This window comes from Dasypus novemcinctus, chromosome 5 (assembly GCF_030445035.2).
Source record: "Dasypus novemcinctus isolate mDasNov1 chromosome 5, mDasNov1.1.hap2, whole genome shotgun sequence".
In the NCBI taxonomy this organism is placed as follows: Eukaryota; Metazoa; Chordata; class Mammalia; order Cingulata; family Dasypodidae; genus Dasypus; species Dasypus novemcinctus.
In genome coordinates, this window is record NC_080677.1 from 21,584,624 (window position 1) to 21,593,734 (window position 9,111).

A 9,111-nucleotide genomic window follows, 5' to 3' on the forward strand; every position below is an offset into this window, starting at 1 on the left:
ACTAGTTGCTGGGACAAGGTTGAATTGCTCTGTTAGATCAAAGAAGAAATTATTATAATGAAAAGGGCAAGGAAGGGAGAAGAGGGGTACTAGCAAATGCCATGTGGGGAAGGGAAGAGAGGCTGGTGTCCAGGGGCCATACGGCCAAGAATTGACTTTAAGGAACAGCTGTGTCTAGTGGGAAGTTTGTAAGTTATCTGTTGTGGGGCATCTAAGGCAAACACCTTCCTCTGCTCCTAAGGACTCTTAAGTAAAGTCTACATTGTAAAGTCTTTCATTTTCCATAAATGATTTTTAGGAAAGGATCAAGGAAGTTCTGAGCTTAACATCTGGGTTGGTGCTGGGCAAAGACACATGTAGGTGCTTGGGGAAGACATCACAGCTGACACCACATGTGACATCTGAATTGGGTATATGCTCCATCACTCCCAGAGTCAAAACTTTGATGTCCCAATAGGAAAAGAAGGAGGAGGAAGAGGAGAAGAACAAGGAGGAGGAGAAGGAAGAGTAGGAGAAAGAAGAGTAGAAGAAGAGGGAGAAGGAGGAGGGGAAGAGGGAGGGAAGCATCAGACAAAGAAGGAAAAATAGAGAAAGAAGAAAAAAGAGAAAGGAGGAAAGGAGGGAGTGAGGGAGGAGTAAGCAGCCTGGTTCCAGGTTGTTTTATTTCTCTTTGGTAGTGCAGGGTGCTGGTTTGAACCCAGGTCTTTCTGGTCTCAAAGTCTTGCAATTTCTACTAAAATGTCAACATACAATACAATCCCCATATCTAACAGTCAGTTTGCTTTATACTCAATCTGTTCTGAATTCAGAAAGCAGAAGAACCTTTAATGGCTCCCTATTTGCTAATGAAAACACCCCTATCCTGCAGAAGGCCTTTATGCCACCCCCTCCCTCCCCAACAGCTCCAGACCTCTCTCTAATCTTACTTTCCCAATTCCCTGGGGCTGAAATGAATCCCTCCTGAGTGCTCTTCACTGTTTATCTCTATCGCCCACCGCAATGTCTAAGGTCCTCTTTATCCAACTCCCTAAGACCTACCACAGTGCTAAGCACATAATTGGTTCCCAATAAGTACTAGTTGCACTGAATTTAAAGATGATGTGTCTGAAACATTGTTTGCAGCTAACCCAAATAATTTGGCTTAACAAAGCATTCCCTCTAGAGGTTTCTCCTGGAAGACAGGGGAAATCACTTTGAAATGGTCTAATACAGAATCCAAGTGTAGAAAACCCAGCAAAGCTGCCTTGAAAATGGCTTCTGTTCAGCTGGCGCCTTGATTTAAGAGGTTGACTGCCCAACAAGATATTGCTGTTAGGTCTAATTCGGAGAATAAAATGATCGCTGGGCAGAAAAAAAGAAAAAAAAGATCCATTGCCTTTGTTTCAGGCACCTCAATCCAGTACAAGAATAACCAGAGGTTCCAGATTTTTTAGCACAGTGGACACATTTCACAGGGGCTCAGTGGTTGCTGTGGGAGAAGCTCCTGGGGAGATGCCATCAGCATTTCAAGTTCCTCCACTGTGGAACCTCAGCTCCAGCAGACACCTGGGGGCTACCTGCACACACACCACCCCCATGCTTGGGGTAGCAGACCCGCTCAGCAGGACCCTAGAGATGAGGGACCACCTATCCCTACATCTTTCAGTGCATGGAGGCAGATTCATAACTCCCGAGAGGGTCATGCCCCAGGGAGACAAGGACCGTGTGTGTCAACAAAGTGTCCTCAGCCTCGAAACGATGCCCACTTACTCCAGAGCACAAACCCCAATGGACGCCCTTAAAGTTTCCAAGCTATTTAGGTCCCTTCCCTTACTCATTACTGTCAACATTATTGTTCAGAGCCACGTACTGCCTTCCGCTTAAAAGCCCCAAAGCACTTCTCAGATGTCGGATGGACACAAACATCCTTAAGCAGGTGTTGGGTGGCATATCCCGCCCGGATTTCCGCAGCCTTCTCTGGGTGCAGCAACATTGGAACACAAGGAGGGGTAAAGGTAACAAGAGGAGGTAGAGATTAGAGAGCGAGAGCGTCAGACAGGCAGACAGAAGTAGGAGAGCCAGAAGGAAAGAGAGAGACAGACAGACAGGCCGGCAGACACACAGAGATGAGATAGAAGGACATTAAGAGGATGTGTCATGATGATGGGAACGAGTGTTGCTGGGGGGGGGGGAGAGGTGGGGTGGGGGGTGGGGTTGAATGGGACCTCACATATATATTTTTAATGTAATATTATTACAAAATCAATAAAAAAAAAAAAGAAGGACATTAAGAAAAAGAAGGACATTAAGAAAGACTCAGAGGGACAGGAAGAAAAAGACATGGAATCAGAGGCACAAAGAGGGGTAGAATGATGTACAGACAGACTCAGAGCAGGCCAACAGACAGACAGAAACACCACCGACATACGTCCAAGACAGCCTTAGCCTAAGGCAGACCTAGGGGCTGCTGGGGGCGAGCTGCTACCCAAGCGCCCTCCCTCCCGGCCCCTTTGATGCACTTCTCTGCCCTTCCCACCTCCAAAATGCATTAGCCCTCTGAGACTCAAATGTATTCGAGTGTGACCCAGCCCAGGCTGTGGCAAGGAGATGCCTCACAGAATAACAGGGTAAGGAACAGACGCAGGAAAGAGGGTCATGGAGAGAAGAAAAAGAGGAAGAGGAGAGAAGAGACTGGGTGAGGCTGTGATTAAGATGGCTAGGTCCTAAGAGGCATCCACTTGCCCATTAGAAAGTGAATCCGATGGGAATGGGGAGGCGGGGAAAGGGGTGTGCTTCTCCGCAGCTTGCTTCGCTGGCCCTGGGAGCCAGACTTCCTGGCAGTGGGCTGGGGGCCCTTTCCTGCTCAACTCGGTGACCTAGATGCTGGCCGCCTGGTTATCTCCCAGGCTCCCAGCCTTTTGGGCCAGCTCTTCCATTTAATATTTGAATGATATTGACTAAAAAAAAAAAAATCCTTACATATGGGAGATACATGCTTACAACCCTAGAGTTCCAGTGGCATGATGTTCTTTAACTTGTATTCAAATTTCAAATAGTTCCACCAAAAATAAATAACTAGAATAAGAGAGGGAAGGAGAACTAAAGCACATCTGGCGAAAGGTTAACAATTCTTGACTTTATGTGGTTGGTATACAGGAAGCCAGGGTGCTACCTTTCAGCATCTCAATACATTGAAATTTTTCGTTAAAAAAAAAAAAATGGCCCAAGCCCCTTTCCCTGGCATGGCGAGAATCCAGTGACCCTCCTTATACTTCTCCCACTCTTTTCTTTCCTGCTCCTCCTTCTTCCTTGCTTTCCACAAAGCTTAACACCCAAGGCAGTTGTACAGAATCCCTTTTACTAAAGACAGGGGGGCAATGTGGAGGTGGGCCTATATTACAGAATTCCAAAGAATATAGAGGAAAATTGAATATTTTGAGAGCCAGCTTTACGAAACTTCAGTTTGTCTTTATGATTTTAAAATGAGTAATATCCTTGCACCTCTTATTCTTGTAGTGAGTTTTTGGTGGTGGTTGTTTTTAATACAGCAAGAACCCTGAAGTGTGGCCATCGCTGTTTTGAGACCTCCGGGGGGGGGGGGGGGGGGGGCCAGCCCCGCACCCTGGAGGGCCACACTCCTGCAGCTGCTCAGCCGATGCTTTTTCCTCCTCTACCAACTCCCTCCCACTATCCACAAAGACTCTTCATTCAACTTACTTTTGTATGCAGAACCACCAGGTCTCTTTCTATCCTGTCCTCTGTTTCCAAATCATGTGTCTTTGTGTTTTAGGAGAAGGGCCTTCACTCTATAGACAAAACTATTAATTTATTTGGCTAAGCAAAAAATCATTTGCCCCTGAGAGTCATTATGTTTCCAGAGGGCAGAAGCATGGACGGAGTGTTTGTATATAAATAGCGATTTTTTAAAAATCTTGCTCCCCTAAAGTGCTGTTTCACCACAGAGCCCTATTTAAAATGTGACGAACACTCCATAGCAATTTGTATGGGAAGTTTGTCTGTGAAGCCTGCAGCAGAGAAGCAGTTCTATTTAAAGTGAATTATAAGAATGCTACTGCCACCGTGTTTTCCTAGGTAATCAGCCTGGGAGAAGACAATTGAGAAAACGTGGAGGAGTCTATCCCACCCCATTTTCTCACCCCCATTATCTGCTGACCATCATTTGTGTTCTTGACTCAGTCCTACTGCTGACATATCCGTTCCATTTCTCTTGACCTGTGCATCTCCCCTCCCCTTTCGGACCTTATTTTGTTCTTTCCTATGCCACGGTCCAAGACCTGTTTTGCATCTCCCTGTTCTGGATCTTTTCCCTTGCCTTGTCCACCGGACAGACCTACACCATCTAGTCTGGCCTCATATGAACAGGACTCAATAACCTCTGTTCCTGGCACTATTTTTTAAATTAAAATGAAAATCAGTGGCATAAAATATAACCATTTAAAATTGAACAAGGCAGTGGCGTTTAGTACATTCCCACGATTGTGCAAAGACCACAGCTACCTAGTTCCAAATCATTTGCATCATCCCCAAAGAAAACCCCATACCCATTAAGCAGTTACTTCCAAGTTCCCTCTACCCCAACCCTTGGTAAGCATTAATCTTCTTTCTGTCTCTATAGCCTTACCTATTCTGAATATTTCATATAAATAGAATCATGCAATGTATGACCTTTTGTGTCTGACTTCTTTCATTTAACAACATAACACTTTCTAGGTCCATTGATGTTTTAGCATGTATCAGAGCTTCATTCCCTTTTATGGATTTGTTTATCCATCCATTCATTGGTGGACATTTGGGTGGTTTCAACCGTTGGGGTCTTGTGGGTAACGCTGTTACGAACATGCACATGTATTTGTTTGAGTACTTGTTTCCAATTCTTTGGGGTATGTACTATATAACTAAGGCTGGAACCTCATTTAATCCCAAATTTTTCCAGCCAACACTAAAATCTCTAGGAACTGGATCCTTCCTCTGTCATTCCTTCCACCACCCCAACTTCCACAATCTATTTTTTGCCAGAGATGCTAATTCCAGCTCTCCACTCTTGGGGAAGCCAGGACACTCTCTGCCCTGTTTCTAAACCTTTGATCCATCAGGCTCACCTAAACACAACTGGTCTAAGACTGGCCAAACGCCTCCTCTCTCAGGAAAAAACCACCCTTGGACTCTCGGTTGCAATGAAATGGAAACCTTAGGACAATAAAAAATAGAAACTTGTAAAAGGGGCTCATTCTCCCAAAGTCTATTAAATGTAGTACCTAGTAATATTTCAACAGCACCTGCACATGCTGCCCTGGATAAAGGAGGGAGTCTTCCAATGGTGGAGCAGCCCTGGCCAGCACTAGGGCACTAAGCAGTGGGCGAGCTCCCTCAACCCAGCAAGAACCTCAGTGAGTAGCAGCACTATGTAGTTTCCTGGGCAGAGGAACCTCTTATTATTTCTTTCAGGTCAAAATATATGGTCATAATTTTATTTTATCAGATTTGGAATACTATGAGCCAAATGTCATCTTGATTTGAGTAAAATAAAATAAAAACAAGTTAAGAGATTTTTAAACAAATTGGCTATAGCACAGGATTTGCAAGAGTTACATGTTCTCCCTCACAGTTGTCATTTACACTCTCTACAGAGGTCTTTAGACCTTATGCTGTCTTCCTTAAAAACTGCCAATACATGTAATCCAAGTATCTTTTTAAAAATAAATTAAAAATATAATTAAAAAAAAAAAACCCTGCCAATTGTAGCCACAACCTATTAATCCTATCTGCTTCCCATAAAAAGGCAAAGCACTATCTGCTGAATTCAGGAGGTATCTGTGACAACTGCAATCCCAGAAACGTTCCTGTTCTGGGGAGACTGCCCCCTTCTCTGAGGGGCTCTTCCTCCCATCCACCGTCCTACCAGCATTGCACACGTGGCCCTGGGTTGATAACTTCTTCAGCCTGGGTCCATTTGAATCCTTCCCTTGGGCTTGTATAAACCATGCTAAGGAGATACAGTCCTTTCCCTCTGGAGATAAGATTTGGAAAATGTGAGCTCAGAGCTACCAGTTACCCCTACGCTCCCACTGCTTGTCCAAAGCCCATCTTGGGAAGAGAAAATGAGCCCAATGCAGACAGAGGAAGCAGAGGCGAGGACACGAGTAGGCACCCATGGTGTGTGCAAGGCCTGGCTTCCCAGGTCAGGAGTCCCAGGAACAGCCTGGTACTGCCTGCCCAAGGCTCTGCCTATTAGGTTGTGCTTTTATTTTTTGATGTTGAATTTTGCTTTCTAAGCCACCCTGATCCTTCCAAAAAATCTTTTTTTAAGGTTTGATGAGTTTCAGCTGTTTTTATATTACCTGGAACTCACAGTCCTAACACATGATGACCCATAACTGATTTATATTGATAATTAATATAATTACTGTGTACCAAGAATTCTGGCAGGCCTTGAGGAAATGCAGTTAAATCGGCTGGCCCCTGACCTTAAGGTACTCTCAATCCATGGGTGGATAGCTGTCCTTTCTCTGAAATCCTGGCATGTTCCACCTCACGTTCCTCATAGGCAGCAACTCCCCCCTCCCCGCCCCCCCCATATCCCTGTGCACCTAGTGCAATCGTAAAGGCTCTATGAATACTTGTTATGGGAAAAATGAAATGCCGTAGTAATAACAATGCTGTTTTGTGGTTTTTAAAGGCCTTTCAGATAAATTAACTCAAATGTCAAGAAAATCCAGTCCAGGGGATCACTATCGTAGAAAGCTGATGTTTATCAGGCATCACAGCCAAATAAAAACATCCTGTAAGGACTTCAGCATCCTTTCCTTTTCTTATCTAATCTGAATTTGGCTTTCTAAATGGGCTTCTTTATAGGGAAAAGAATGAGCTAATGGCAAGGAGTGGGGAAGGAAAATGAGTGATGAAAGTCCCTGGTTAACTTGCTTGCATTTCTTGAAAATAAAGTTAGGTGATTTCTGCTGAAGATAAATCTCAGGGCCTTAGGTCCCCCAGAACCTGGTCTTCCAGTACAGAACAGGCAAGCAAAGTTTGTATCTAAAAAGCTGACGTGCCAACACCTCATTGACTCACTCACTTAATTAGGCCTATTGCATGCCTATTATGTACGGAGCATTAAGGTAAGTGTTGGGACTGTCTCACTGTGAGGGTTTGAAGGCTTTTGTGGATCCCAGAAAAGATCCTGCTCTTGAAGCTAATCCATTCCTGTGGGTGTGGGATCCTTTGATTGGATTGCTTCAGTGATACAGGAGCCAGGATGGGTGTTGGTCCTCTTGCTGGGTATCCTTTATAAATGGGAGGACTAAAAGAACAGAGACGTGCATAAAAAAGCAGAAGAGACAGAGAACCCCAAGAGGCTGATCGAGAGGTCCCAGAGGCTGGAGGCTGGAATCAGTGGAGCACAGAGTTAGGAAAGAAGGCCCTGAGAGGCTAAAGAGACAAGGCCAGAGGAGAGGAGAGAGATATGCCATATGCCTGATTGCCCACAGCTGAGCTTGGGGAGAAAGTAAGCCTGGAGGAGAAAGCAGAGACCCAAACAAGCAGATGCCTCCATGAGCCTTGCCAGGAGGAAGGAGTCCGGAATCATAGCAGCATCTCTGATAATGCCTTGACTCAGACATTTCACAGCCTCAGAGCTCTAAGGTCTTAGCCAAATAAATTCCCATTATAAAAGCCAACCCATTTCTGGTATTTTGTTCCCAGCAACCTTAACCTTGGCTTGTACCCTGGAATCATCTGGAAAGCTCTAAAAAATGCTGATACCTGTCTCCCCCCCACACACACCTGCTTGGAAATCATGATTTATTAGTCTCTAGGGTGATCTGGGTATATGGAGATTTAAAATTTCCTCCAGATGATTCTAACATGCAACCAACGTTAAGAACCCCTAGTCTAGAAAGAGAGAAAGATAAATAGAGTTATCAGCAAGGGTTTAAGCCCGTGATGCAATGAGGTCCTCTGAGCCCAGGTTTAGGACCAAGAGAGGCTTCCTAGAAGAGGGACACCTCAGCCGAGGCCTGGCATGGGACCAGCCAGGTGATCACGTTGGGGAGATAAGAGAAGAGTATTCTGGGCCAAAAGAACAGGAACTGAATGCTGAGAGAAAGTACCCCAACAGAGAGAGAGCCTGGTGTGTTAGAGAACAGAAAATGGCTTATGGCAAAGGAGAGACAGAAAGTGCTCAATATTGAGATGGAGAGGTGAGCAAAGATCAACGCACGAAAATTCAAGTTTTGAGATATAATTCTGAAGGCAATGGTGAGGCATTAAAAGGTCTACAGCAAAAGAATGAAATAATGAGATGTGTTGTAGACAGAGCACCCTGCCATTTTCGAGCCCCTCTTCATCAGAAGGAATCCCGTGGCCATGTCTGTAAATGAAACAAGGCAACAGTGTGGTTAATGCGGGTTAGCAAATGCATTAATGGTTTGTCAATCTTTTTTTTTAATCTCATATATACCTAGCCAGCTGCATCATCTCATTAACATTCACTCAGCATCCAGGGGAGGAGACAGGAAGGTAAATTATATCAGGGACAATTTTAAACACTTAGAGTTTGAAAGGTTTGCCAAAAACATCAGTGCAATAAGCTGAGAAAAACACTAAGCTCTGAGGCTCCTTTATTCCCCTGATTTTCAGGCTCTGATTTTTCTACAAGATGACATTGTCAAGAGGAGCAGGTCAGCTTGGAGCAGCATCTTTGCAGAACAGGGCAGTGCTGAGCTTCAAGCTAACGTGCACTTAGAAAAAAAAATCAGAAGGGAATGAAATTGCATTTTTTTCTCAGGGAAACTCTTCCAATTTCAGTTCCAGGGAAAATAGTTAATTCACGAATGGCACTGTGAGAGAAATGATTGCACTGGGTCTCAGCGGAAAAGGGATCTGGCCAACTCTCCCAATGTTAATAAAAAAATTTAGGTTATTTTATATTCGCTTTCATGGAGAAGAAACTAGATATTGCTTATCTAAAGCTAAAATACTTTGAATTTGGTTTGATTTGTTTGATTTTTGCTAACTCAGCAAGCAAATATTGAGGTTAGTCTATTTAAGTTTTTTTTTATCCCCTCCCCCTTGTGGCTTTTTGCGTGCTCTCTGCTCTCTGTGTCCATTTGCTGT